At 43.5% G+C, this 14,117-nt stretch overlaps 1 protein-coding gene, 1 long non-coding RNA gene and 1 pseudogene across 2 annotated transcripts in view; 1 reads left to right on the top strand and 2 right to left on the bottom strand.

Moving 5' to 3' along the window:
- Positions 1–14,117, bottom strand: part of LOC141812185 (peroxisomal nicotinamide adenine dinucleotide carrier-like) — a 41,127-nt gene that overhangs the window by 14,388 nt on the left and 12,622 nt on the right. The window lies entirely within an intron of this gene.
- On the top strand, positions 5,310–6,833 carry LOC141812077 (uncharacterized; annotated as a pseudogene).
- Positions 11,909–13,607, bottom strand: LOC141812372 (uncharacterized). The gene is made up of 3 exons (XR_012600261.1): positions 13,525–13,607; positions 12,912–12,969; positions 11,909–12,105 (listed from the first exon to the last, which is right to left on the bottom strand). It is a non-coding gene; the product is annotated as an uncharacterized LOC141812372 (long non-coding RNA).

The raw sequence follows: 14,117 nt of genomic DNA, 5'->3' as shown, positions 1-14,117 counted from the left end.
AAGAGGAGGACTTCTTCGATCGACTCTCCCCTTCCGCCGGTTCCTTCCCCTTTCTTGCCGAAGGATGCGCGTCCTCCGGCCCCGCCGCCACGGGTTCTCCTTCCCGAGTGGAGATCTCAGGTTCTCTCGGCACGGGGAGTTGTCCCTCCCCCTCCGGTACCACTGTCGCTAGCGGCTCCACTAACTTGGGCTCGGGAGTGGCCGTCGCCTCGGCCCCCCCTGCAGCAGTCGGCTTGGTAGGCGTTACCAGTGCCTCCAAGGACGCCCGAGTCCACTTCAGAAACTTGTTCTTCGACGCATCCATCCAAACGTCGTCTGCCATAAGAAGAAGAGAAGCTGGGTTAGTCATTACAGAAGTCCGATTAAAGAAACAACTTACCGAGTGCTGCCGGAAGCTCGGCAACAATGGGACTCAAGCCGGCTCGGAAGAGAAGCCCTTCTTCCCCTACCAGCTTAGTAACATCGAATTGAAGGCCCTTCAGCACTTCGGAAGCCTCCAGGTAGACTTTGTGCTTCTTATAAGACTTCAGAACGGGCAAAGCCGGGAGCTCTGTTTGCCACTCAGTCGGGAATTCGAAAGGACTCGGGGAGAAAGGTAGAAGAATTGCGGATGCCAACCCTTGTTGGAGCTCGGATACTCGACTAAGAAAGGAAGACTCGGTTTCGAGTTGAAGAAAAACACACCCTCTTTCGTCATCTTCTTCGGGTAAAAGAAAAAATGGAAGACTGCGGGATCTAGCGGAATTTGGTACAATCGGAACACTAGGACGACTCCACAGAGGAGTCGGAAAGAGTTCGGGGCTAGTTGGTTCAAGGGGAGCTGGAAATACTCGGCCACCTCTTGAAAGAAGGCCGGAATCGGGAACCGAAGCCCCCCCTCTAGCTGACCTTGGAAAAAGGTTACGAAACCGGGCGGAGGGGTGTGGGGTCGATGGTGGCTCTCGGGGACCTCAATCCTATACTGACTCGGGATCTCATATTTCAGGCGAAGCTTCGAGCGGGACTTGTCAGTGAAGGTGCTGACTATGGACTCATACCAGGGACCCGCAGGTGGTGCAGACTCCTCGGAAGTCATCTCTATAAACCAACGATGGCCTAGAACGACTCTACTAAAGAAGGAAAAAACGGACTAAGCGAGAGGCGAGAGCTTACTTGATGCAAGGGAAGAAAGGAAACGACGACGAGAAGGATGCCGGAGAGAAAGAAATCAGAGAAGAAGACGAAGACGGCGAGGGAGGCGCGGTGTGCCTGCCCCTCCTCTACTTATACTTAACCCTAGCGACTCCTAGCCGTCCGATCGGGCGGAGGAAAAAAGGCGGGATTCACTGGCGACCGTCCGATGGTTCACATTTCTGAGGCAAGATCCCCATCATTATGACGACGATTCGGCTGTCCCATCGGACACCCCGCCGCAGTAACCCATGCCTCGGAAATCATCCACACCGTGCCGACCACGTGCCCGCCAGCCGAACTAGCCATTGTCTCTCCGACACGTGGCAGCTTCGCACTGGTGGCGTATCCCAGGAATGCCAACCGGCATAACTCGATTCGGACTCGGGCCTCACCCGGTCTAGTCAGTCGAACGCACGTCTCCTTCGACTAGACTAGTGGGAAGGCTGGTGTTACGGTCGTAAGGATGCGGAGGCAGACCGGATCGAGAGGGACGCCCGAGCCGAGTCAACCATCCGGAAGCAGCCGATTAAGGCACTACGGCCCGAATCCGAATCCCAGGGTTACCACCCGAATGGGCCCCACCCAAGTCCGATCGGCCGGTTTGTCAGTAGAAGATGCGGATAATCCCGCCGAGTCGACTCCCGGCCAGCCCGACTGATCAGTATACCCGACTCGTCCCAAGGAACCGGGGCAAGACAATACCTTCTGTCACTGACCACTCCCCTTCCTTGTACTATAGCCAGACATCTGACACCCCCCTCACTGGGTATGGCAACGCGCCGCCTAACGTACGCCCCTGCCAGTGGTGTACCGTCCTCATTAAAGACGCCATTCCTCACAGGTACGGAGAGGTACTCTCCAGGTAAGCTTCACCTTGCCTTGTCCGTGGTACGAACCTCCTCCTCAGTATATAAGGTGAGCCCCTTCACAGGGGCCAGGTATGCTCTCTAGTTTTTCGTCATCTTCCTTCCTCATTTTCTCCTCCAGATCGTTGACTTAGGCATCGGAGTGGTCGCGCCGGTCACACCGGCCTTCCTTCTCACGGTGTCTGTGATTGCAGGTCTCCGGTGATCACTGAAGCCATTATCCTTCTTCATCCCGGAGTGGTGCTGAGGAAAGGTCGCATGTTCCCAGAAGCTGTTCTTGACGGGAACATTCCAATGATCCACTATCCACCTCCGAAGCAACCCAATGACCGAGGCTTGGAGCTCCATTTTCTAAGATTCTTTCGCAGGAGATCAAAAAAGAAATTGGAACAGTTACATTAACTAAACTGACAAATTAGTTAACATGTAAATTTGAGAAAAAATTTGACAAAACATATGTATTGGAAAGAGGGATATTGTTGATATGTGAATGGAGAATTAATGACAGTAATGGAATGAAATATGAGAAGGTGAAGATGACAATAGATGGGGAGAGTATACATTAGACGAAACAATGTATGATAATAATGAGAGAAGGAGAAATAAGTTCATGGAACATAGTTGAGTTGGTTACGATGGAGCAGAGTTGCTGAAGTGGACAAGAGTTGAATCTCGACAAAGCCGAGGTAATACCCTCTCCTGTAGTGACCAACTACAGTTTCTCGATTTACCTCCTCACAGATGATCGTGAAACTGCTAAGATAGTGGAATCCATCTTTTTTTACTACAGAGTCTTTAATTTGCATGTTAAAGATATTCACTCTGTTTGATTGTCACTCATTCACATATTTGATCATCTTAATGATTTATTCATATTAAACCTAGAGTTGTCAGATGGTCAACTTATTGGATGGTTGATGATTAGGTAGGTCAACCCATCCAAATAATAATAATAAATAATACAAATCTTATAAATATTTTGAAAAAAATCCATAATAACACTGATATAAATAATTAATCTAAAAAATTCATAACTTTCACTATAACATACATATATCATCATAAATCCATAATCCATAATTCAATTTTAAAAAGAAAAAATCTTTCTCAACCCATGGACCAAACCAAACTTGCCACGGATTGACTCAGCTGGACTCGCAACCCGAGTAGGCTAACCCATTTAGATTTATTTTTAAATAGGTTGATAAAATTTCAACCTAGGATATTTTTGTTCAGTGGATGACAAATCTAGGATGCTAGTCGCTACGGACGAACAATTGCGAGTACTTTCTAATTTATATAGTAGGTGTAATATAATGTAAGATCAGATTGTTTACCTCGGAATTAGTTAGTTTTAAAGACTAGATATCTTATTTTTTTAGAAAAAATCTATGGTAAGAAGTACCGTGTGGGAGGTTTCTTCACTTTTGAAAATCTTTCAAAACTGACAAAAGATAATAATTGTGAGGAGTAATTCGTTGATAAATCATAGACCATAAAATAAAAAAACTTAAGAGTTCAAATTATGTAAAACACTTGTGTTTGAGTTGCTTCTCTTGTTTTCCATCTTTATCTTTATATTTCTATTGAACTAATTTCTTATTCACTTCTCTTTTTCCTCTCATTAATGGTCCAACCTTTCTTTATCGTTTTCTTTAAAGACAGATCCTATCTATCCTCTTTAATTGTTCAGAACAATAATTTTTCATCTTTTTCTTTCATTCTTATCCTCTTCCTCGATCGTGAAAAGAGAGATTAAAATTCAAAAGCACGAGCAATTTCTCATCCAGTGCTCATTTAATGCATGCATTGTAATTGAGATTTAAATCTTAAATGCTTGATATATAGTCTATTAAACGCTTTGTCGCTAGACTATATCTGAGGGGATCAGAATGCAATCCTCTAAAGTTGATCTTTAGATAGAGAAAATTGTTGTAGATGTTAATTATCATCCGCTAAAGGACACTTAATTGCAATATTTTATACATCCAGAGATCTAAATATATTCATCTTGTAAATAGCAGATTTTTATCATAAGATTTTTTTTTTTCAAGTGTAGACTAGTAAACAATTCTCGACGAAACTGAGATAATGCATTCTTCCATTGTAGTCAATTATAATTTTTTGATTTACCTCCTTATATATGATCGTGGGGTCGACATATTCCACGTAGACTATTTAATTTTGCATGGTTTTTTTTGCTTGCTAATTATTCATACATGATTAGGACGGTAAACGATTAAGTGGAATTAATTTTTATGATGTTTAATTTTATTTGATAAGATAATCGAATTTAAAATGAATTAAATCGTTGAAATAATTTTTTTAAATTTTACTTAGTTTCTTTTTACTTTTTCTTGTGTATACTAGTAAACAATTTAATTCAATACTGATGTAGCGGGAATCTATTATCTTCATGTGTCATATGAGATAAAGTTATAAAGTCAGTTCATCCTTAAGATTAGCAAACTTGAAGACCGTTTCATCCGAAGAATAAAAAAAATATTTCAAAAAATATGAATAATTGAAACGCGTATATCGGAATATAATCTCGTATCTCGGAATATTTCCTAAACAGATACTAATATTTTAGAGATAAACTATATAAAAGGTACCCATACCTAAGGGCACAGGTAGGCACACATCAATTCTAATTTTTCCAAGTCATAAACTCATTCCTCACGTAAAATCCTAACTTGAGCGTCGTAATGACTTACTGGGAACTATCCTGATGCCATTCTAACTCTCTTTTTGAGTGATTTTCAGGTCTCTTCATCTTTCTAGATGAATATCTTCGAGGAACGTGCACGTCAATAGTTCGTGAATCAGTGGCTTAATCATCCACGGTGTATTGCCCAGAATAAATTGGCGTCGTCTGTGAAAAATCTGAACTGTGACATTGCGATGGTTAACACCGAAAGAATTAATGATAATCACGACTCCATTGGAGAGAAAAGCTATGGAAAGAAAATCTTCTCTAATAGCATGTGATCCATCTCTTCTTTGGATTAAAATCCTAAGTTTTTGTTCTCCCTTATCGATGAAACCTTATATCTTCAATCTTCTCTTCTCTCTTTCTCCTCCAACTCTCCTCTCCAATCACCATCCAAATTCTTATCGTCCTTCGATCGATCTTCAATTCCTCATCTCCCTTCTTCGGTCCCCCTCGGTCACCATCTTTGATGGGAAGAAACACCCAAAACAAATGCAACTACACAGCGACCCGAACCTTCCTCCCTAAATCTCGACCCGACTCATCCTCCAGGCACCATGATGATCTTCTGTTCTTCCTTGTCTTCTTCTCACTTCTTCTTCTTCCTCCTCCTCCTCTCCTATCTTCTCCTTCTCTCCATCACTATTGTCGAAGACCACTCCTCGGCTTCTAATGGCACCACCATCTACGATCTCCTCCCTCGGGCCTCCTTCCAGACATAGTCAAGTCCTTCTCCCTGAGTCCCAATGGAAGATTCTCTATCAATCTCGACGACCCTTACTACGTCGACTTCGAGTACCTCTTTTACTACGAGCCTAAGGTCTTTGACGTCATTGTTGGGACCGTTGCGTTTGCTACAAGGGGGGTGAATAGCTACTTTTTGATCTTGCCTACAAGATGTTAGCGGAAATACATGACAAGAACAAAAATAAGATTAAACCAATAAGAGCAATGCTAACCCCTTGATTTACTTAATATCCACCTCATCGAGGTGACTAATCCAAGGATCCACACACACCATCAATATCTTTTCACTATGAGCTTTTTCCTTCTCAAAATAACTTTGAAAGTGGAGAAACCCTAACACTTGATCTCTTCCTCTTATAAATGTAAAGAGAATTTTGGAGGAAGAATTTGAAATCTTTACAGAACTTGAAGATCTTACAACGATGAGAAAGTGAGAACTCTTTCGTCTCCAATCTTGAATCTGTGTTTTTATATTTTTGCGATATCAGTCGGCTGTCTCAGGACCAGTCAACTGGTGGGCTCCAACGGCTATTATAGATTGCGTTATTTCTCCAGCTGTCAGTCCCAACGTTCGAATATCAGTCGACTGATAACTTACCCAATCGACCGATCTCTGCTTTTTCACTCGACTGATCTTTCTCTGTGTTTTGGATCAGGACACTAGTCGACTGATATCATCCTAGTCGGCTGAAGAAGCTGAAACTCACCTTTCAGCTTCTTTCTTCATCCCTTAGCCTAAACTCACGCCTTTAAACATTTTCCACAAGCCTCGTACTCCTTTTGGATGCTTTCTAGCCCACGGCTCCTCATCCTTGCACTTGCTTCAGTTGTTTTCATCGGCATCGTCATGTTAAGTCTTCCTTTTATCAAGAGGTCGCACATCCGGGATTTTACCATTTGCCAAGAGGTTGCACCTTCTGGACTTCATCATTTGCCAAGAGGCCGCACCTCCGGGACTTCACCATTTGCCAAGACTTCAATCCTGGACTTTCTTGTTTACTGAAATCATATATATTAGATCACCAACATTACCTAACTTAAACTTATTTAGCCAAACATTAAAACTAAATGATACTTGGGGCAAGATTGCACCAACAGTCATCATTAGGTACGGCGGCATCAAAGACCTCAAGGGAGTCAAGGTCCGCTAGTTCTTGATATAGATGGAGGTCGACACCATCAATGTCGACTTCCCACCTTTCCAGTATATATACTTTCAAGTTGTGTGGATCACACGCAAGCTCAGCGTTGAGCAACTTTGGACGGTTCATTCCTACAACAGGAATAAGGAGCTCCTAGAGGGAGCCTAGGAGCTTTTCGATTGGTCCTTATAGCTCCAAAATAACGCCACACATACGATGAATAAGTTGGAGAATGCTTCCTACAAGATCTAAATGAAGTGTAATTTGCTAGAAGAAAAAAAATGATTTGTCTATCACTACAACTATGACGGTGTCAACTCAAAATATATACTCTCTAGCAAATATCATCAGACAAGAAGTTATTCTACCATTATTGAAGTAGAGCTTCAACATTGAGCATAAATCTCTCTTCGAATCATCAAGATATTTTCTTTAATACTTTTTATCTTATAATTTATTCATCAGATTACTAATCCTTATAGTATTATTTTATTTTATATCTGCTCACTTGAAGTGTCTCTAGAAACTCTCAAGTGCTTCCAAAACTCTCTTGGTCTTGGACTAATGACACCCATCAGCAATTACCTTTCTTAGGGTTCGATCTCTCCAGACTCGGACATAGTCATGAATAGAACTCAAAAACCAGTGGTCTCTCCCATTACTAGCGAATCTAAAGCTTGAACTTGACAACAGGCCGACCTTGCCAACGAATGGCTCCAACGAATTTAACTCATTTCATCAATATTAAAAATATAATATTGTCAAATATTTTCTATGATGATCCAGGATATTATAGACCTGGAACACCAGGCCCGAGTTTGCGACTTTGCCTTACGATAAACCTAGAACATCGAACTCCGAGCTCGCGACTTTACCTTACGATAGGCCTTGAACACCGAGCCCCAAACTCGCGATTTTGCCTTACGATATATTTGGAACACCGAGCTCCAAACTCACGACTTTATCTTACGACAGGCCTCGAACACTGAGCTCCGAGCTCGTTACTTTGTCTTACGACATGCCTAGAATATCAAGCCCCAAGCTCACAACATTGCCTTACGACGTGCTTAAAACATCGAGCCCCAAGCTCGCTACTTTACTTTAAGACAGGCCTGGAACACCGAACCCCGAGTTCGTGACTTTGCCTTATAATAGGCCTAGAACACCGAGCTCGCGACTTTGTCTTACGGCAGGCTTGGATCACCGAGCCCCCGAGCTAGCGACTTTATCTTACAATAGGCCTAGAACAGATCCCCCGAGCTCGCGACTTTGCCTTACGACATGCCTAAAACACCGAGCCCTGAGCTCACGACTTTGCCTTACAATAGGCTTGGAACACTGAGCCCTGAGCTCGCAACTTTGCCTTATGACATACTTGGAACACCAAGCCCCGAGCTCGCTATTGGTGTAATCTTACCCCAAGTGAATTGGATTTTAATGTTTGACTAAAATGAGTTTAAGTTAGGTAATGTTGGTGATCTAACGTTTGTGAATTGAGTTCACAGGAAAGTCCAGGTTGGAAGACTTGACAAAGGTGAAGTCCCGGAGGCGCGGCCTATTGGCAAATGGTGAAGTCCCGGAGGCGCGACCTCTTGGCAAAGGTGAAGTCCCGGAGGCGCGGCCTCTTGGCAAAGGTGAAGTCCCGGAGGCAAGGTCTCTTGGCAAAGGATGAAGTCCTGAAGGCGTGGCCTCTTGGCAAAGGAAGACTTAGCACGACAAAGCTGAGGGAAGCGTCTCAAGCTAGTGCAAGGAAGGGCACAAGGCTTGTGGAAGACGTTTGAAGGCTTGCGTCAAGGCTAAGAGCTGAAGAAGAAGCTGAAAAGGGAGTTTCAGCTTGATCAGTCGACTGACCAGTTCTTCACCAGTCGACTGACAGACCAGTCAACTGATCAGTTTGACCAGTCGACTGGTGGTTGATCAGAAGCACACCGAAGTCACAAAAAAATTAGTCGAGTGGATCAGTCGACTGGAGCAGTCGACTGCTCATGGGCAGTCGACTGCTAGGTGACCGTTGGGGCAACAACTGGCAGATTAAAGAGCCGTTGAAACCCATCAGTCGACTAGCCCTTGGAGCAATCAACTGATGTACGAAATTCTATAAAAACACAGTTTGACGATTGGAGAAGGTATGATTCACATTCTTTTATTCTTGCACGAACTCCAATCTTTGTAATCTTCATTTCTCTTCCTCTAAACCTAACTACATATCTTGTACGAGGAAGAGAGCTTTTTGTAAAGGTTTTTTCGCCTTCGAAGCTTGCTTTGAGAATGAGGTTTCTTCATAGTGAAATCGTCGGTTGTGTGTGTGGATCCTTGGACTAGTCACCTCGTAGAGGTGGATACCAAGTAAATCGAATGGGTTAGCGATTGTCTTCTTTTATCTTGTTTTTGTTCTTTTGCTTCCGCTAATGATTTCGCAGGAAAGAAAGAAAATCGCTATTCACCCCCTCTAGCAAACGCACCGGTCCCAATACTCACAACTTTGCCTTATGATATATTGACTTGAAGCACCGACCCCCGAGCTCAAGATCCTATTATGACCACTTCATCCATATGTGGCGGAGCGATGACACGTCATCAAGCACAATCCAGTCAGTCGAACTACACCTCTTTCGACTAGACTAATTGAGGATGCTTGTGATGTGGCGAGAATCTGTTACCTCCATGTGTCATGCAGGATAAAGTTATAAAATTGGTTCATCCTTACGATTAGGAAACTTTAAGATCATTTCACCCGAAGAATAAGGAAAATATTTCGAAAAACATGAATAATTAGAATGCATATATATGAATAGAATCTCGTATCACGGAATATTTTTTAAACGAACACTAATATTTCGGAGATCAACTCTATAAAATGTTACCCATACCTATGGGCACAGGTAGACACACATAAATCCTAATTTTCCCAAGTCAGTAAACTTCTTCCTCACGCAAAATCCTAACTTGAGCGTCGGACTGGTTTGCCGGGAACCACCTCCAGCATCATTCTAACTCTCTTTTTGAGTACTTTTCAGGTATCTTCATCTCTCCAGGCGACTATCTTCGAGGAACATGCACGTCAGTAGTTCGTTAATCGGTGACTTGATCATCCATCGTGCATTGGCCGAAATAAATACTAATCATTTAGGGTGCGTTTGGTTGGAGGTCATCCGTGATAACCTTGGTTATGTGATTACTAAGTAATCACATAACCAAGGTTATAGGGAATAAAACATAACCTAATATTGTTTGGTTTAATCCTAGGTAATGAGACAAAACCTTGTTTGTTTGAAGGTTTTAATACATTACTTATTTTAACATTTACTATATTATCCCTAGTTTAATTATAATCATTTTTTACAATTAAATTTCTTTTACTTTGTAGGTTTGAGTATGTTCAAACACATTATTCTTCCCAAGTTTTGTTGTGCGACTTTTATTTAACTTTCGAATTTCAAGAATTGATTCTGAAAAATAAGTTGATTGAACGCATAAAAATATTAACATTTAACTCATTGCATTCATTTCAAATAAACTCATTTTAATGAAAATTTTAATCATTAAATTTTCAAGAGCGTTAAGAATGATATTTCATTCATTTTGAATTATAAGGAAACAACTTAAAGGGCTGGGGGACTGCTTGGAGGGACTCCATGGCTTATGCTGACAACTGCACCAACAGCAACTCTGGATTACAAACAAGCTAACAAGCAGTTGATCTAAATAAGCACAAATATTCTGCTATCATAATCTTTCTCAAGAAAAAAAATAAACAAATTCGTGAAGAAAGAGCTAGAAACAGGCAAAAAAAAAAATAAAACTTGGACAACATAAAAGAAGAACTAGTTTCAGAACCCAAAAACTAGCAGCGGTATGTTCAGATTAGCAAACCCTAGAAGGCAAAAATCCAGGTTTTTGAGACCTCAGGAGGCTCACAGACTTGCACCTCGGGAAGCTCGCTCACGGACTTGCAAAAACCAAACTTTCCTCCCAAATCCAGATAAGGGCTGAACGAAGATCTAAGCAAGACCTCGGCCAGCAGCACCTCGGCCAGCAGCAATCATCGTCGCAAGCAGGCGACCACGACTTCCCCGTTCCTCCGCCGTAGCGCCTCCTCCGTGGCTTCGCCACCTCCGTCTCTGGCGGCGGCAGAGGCTCCGTCGCAACGAAAGGGAGGAAGGGGCGAGAGAGAAGGAGCGGACGAAGCTTCGGGAGCGGCACCGACACCGGCGGGCGATCACGAGCTTCGGAAGCGGAAGCCACCCGCTACCCAGGCCTCTGCTTCTCCTCCCTCTCCCCCTACGCTGCCTCCGTCCGCCGCAGCCCCCTCCTTCTCGCCCTCACCGCCTCCAACGCTCACTGTAACGACCCGGCCCCTCGGCCCCTTGGGCGGCCCAACTAGCGGCCCAATTGGCGGCCCAATCGGCGGTCCCTTGGGCGGCCCAACTAGCGGCCCCCTTGGCGACCCCTATGTCGTCAATCGACGACCCTCGGCCGTGTCGTTACTCACTAGGACTTTCCACCCCTGGCCAGTGGATTTTTGCCTCCCCCAGGATTCGAACTCTAGACCTCCAGGATAAGTACTAGAGTTTATGAATCCTGGTAGCCAAGTGAGACTCACTTGGCTACCAGGATTCATAAACTCTAGTACTTATCCTGGAGGTCTAGAGTTCGAATCCTGGGGAGGCAAAAATCCACTGGCCAGGGGTGGAAAGTCCTAGTGAGTAACGACACGGCCGAGGGTCGTCGATTGACGACATAGGGGTCGCCAAGGGGGCCGCTGAGTTGGGCCGCCCAAGGGACCGCCGATTGGGCCGCCAATTGGGCCGCTAGTTGGGCCGCCCAAGGGGCCGAGGGGCCGGGTCGTTACAATAAAAAGGAGATGCTTTGTCGCCGCTAGTCCCAAAACATGACCTTGTCGTAATAACGACTCCAAACAGAAATCCGAAGCACCAAAACCGAAAGGCATTGCATACCTTTTCTCTAATACCAATAAATTGGTATAAGATAAACTCCGAAAATCCGTAAATACCGAAAGACTCGGAACCCTAGCTCTGATACCAAATAAATTGTCACGCCCCGGGAGACGGCTACCCGAAAATTTCGACAGCATCTCCCCTGTAACAATTGCAATTCCCTGAATACATATATAACAATAAGGCCAACACAGCCTATCCATAACAATCTATGGATTTATAACGATAGATAAACAAAATAAAGTAACAACAATGTCACATACACATGCACACCATAAGATAAATATCAAAATATAAGATGATCCACACTCTAGCATAGAAAACATATTCGATAGGAACACCCAAGAGAAAACCTGCGGAAACAACCAATGTACCGAATCCAAATACTACAAGTAAACTCCAAGAATACGATATCAAAACAACCATACAGAATACCATAAGCGAACTAAAACCAACTTTGTCGCCAGGGGGACTAGCAGCGCGGCTCTCTCCAGATAGACATCAACCTGAAAGAAAAACATATAATCCAACGGGGTGAGTTCAAAGAACTCAGCGGGTATATAGTGGACATGTATAGTAAACTATCCCTAGCAGTAATAGTCATGCATGTATAATCTACTGAAGGTAATAAGAATGCATAACTGAAAAACAAAAGAAGTGTACATACTAGTACCCGATAACCATGTAAAGTAGTCCATAACAGATATATAAGCCTCCTGTAAGTGCATGTCAAACATGTGCAATAACCAAATACAGTAAACATAACCAAAGGCAAGTGTAATCATGCAATATGCAACATGTAGATATGACATGTCCTGGTCACCCTGATGCCCGTCTGATCCATCACCCATATGTGAGGTCGCGTGGGAACTATGCCCGTCTGATCCATCACACTCAAATGGTGAGGTCGCGTGGGAACTATATCATACCCGTCTGATCCATCACCCATATGTGAGGTCGCGTGGGAACTATGCCCGTCTGATCCATCACACTCAAATGGTGAGGTCGCGTGGATATGGTGGTGACCTCTGTGCACTCTGACGTCACTGCTACTGCGTGACCGAGTGGACAGAATGCTGGCCAGCATGTAATAATGCAGAGATGCTATGTAACCATAGTATATGCAACAGAAATAAGATGACATATATCCAATGAACAGTAAATCTATCAAGATGCTAATATGTCAAATGAATAGCAGATAATAGCATGGTACCAATAACAAGAGGTGATAAATGCTCAACATAGACATATATAAGCAAACAAAATTACTGCCAGTAATAGTAATCTATACATATCACAATAAAATACCCGCCTTCAGAAAGTGGTCCGTGTCAGAAAAGAACCTCCGTCTAGAACTCCAGTTCACTGTCCTGTAATTAGAATAACCAACAATACAACGCTTACTAATATTATACTGTATCAAATTAACAGTAACTAAATCCCATAATTTAATCCAACTAAATCCATCGAAATTCATCCCCTTTTAGCTAATAAATCCAATTAATGGATTATCGACCCCCATCTAACCATTAACGATCAAACCCAGTTCATTGTTTCCTAATACTGTGTTATTGACACTGATGTCCACCGTCAATGCTAGGAAGCTTTTTAAGATTGAACTTATCCTTATAAATGCATAATCAACATATTACATCTTTAAAAACTAGCTACTCTCATAATTAGCTTGCTGTATCATTACTCATTAATATTCCTCAATATTTTTAACATTTCTTCTCTTGTCTTATACTCTGTAAACAGATGCATGTAAAAGAACCAAATAATCCAATGGACATGCCATAAGAACAAGCCTAGACCAGGCCGACCATTCTCAGAAAGCAAGGTTTCATTTAACCACTTGATTCCTTAACTTCATTGCTAATCAGGAGATAACCCAATAAATCCAGCAAAGCCATAACAATGTTTACCTAATGGATCAAAAGCCCTAGCACGCTCTGCCCAGATCCAACCCGCTGTGATCCAGAATCGCCACGCTCCGCCGATCGATCTGCCGAATCAAAGCAACCTTCAGAAATCCAACCGAAAATCCCCAAAAACCAGAAGGGATCCATCACACCCAATAAGAATTTCAACCCTTACCAAATCAAACCTATCTGAGCCCTAACCCACCGGCGGAGAAAGGCGACGGCTCGCTGGGCTATGAACGGCGATGTGGCGGCTAAGTTTGCGGCTAGGCCACGGAGGAGAAACGGCGGCAAGCGGTGGCGTCGGCTGTGCAGAGGGAATGTGACGGCAACAGAGGTTTTGCCGTGGGTGTCGCTCAGGGAGGAAACCTCACGCCGGTCGAAGCGACTGCGTGGAAGGAGAAGAATCGCAGTTGCCTTCCTTGGCTGTAGGCGATGAAGTGAAGGAGAGAGCGCTGCTTCAGTTTCGGCAGAGAGAAGGGGAAACGCTCGTGCGTTTCCAGGCGGGAGAAGAAAAGTCGCGAGAGAAGGGGGAGGGGTTAATGGATTCCTAATGGGTTTCGGGTTTTAAACCCGTTAACCATTAACCTTTATTT

This window comes from Curcuma longa, chromosome 18, assembly GCF_044706935.1.
Source record: "Curcuma longa cultivar G26 ecotype Majalengka, Jawa Barat chromosome 18, ITB_CL_G26_1.1, whole genome shotgun sequence".
Classification (NCBI taxonomy): Eukaryota; Viridiplantae; Streptophyta; class Magnoliopsida; order Zingiberales; family Zingiberaceae; genus Curcuma; species Curcuma longa.
Note: the sequence above shows the minus strand (reverse complement) of the source record. Positions and strands in the feature narration are given on the sequence as shown.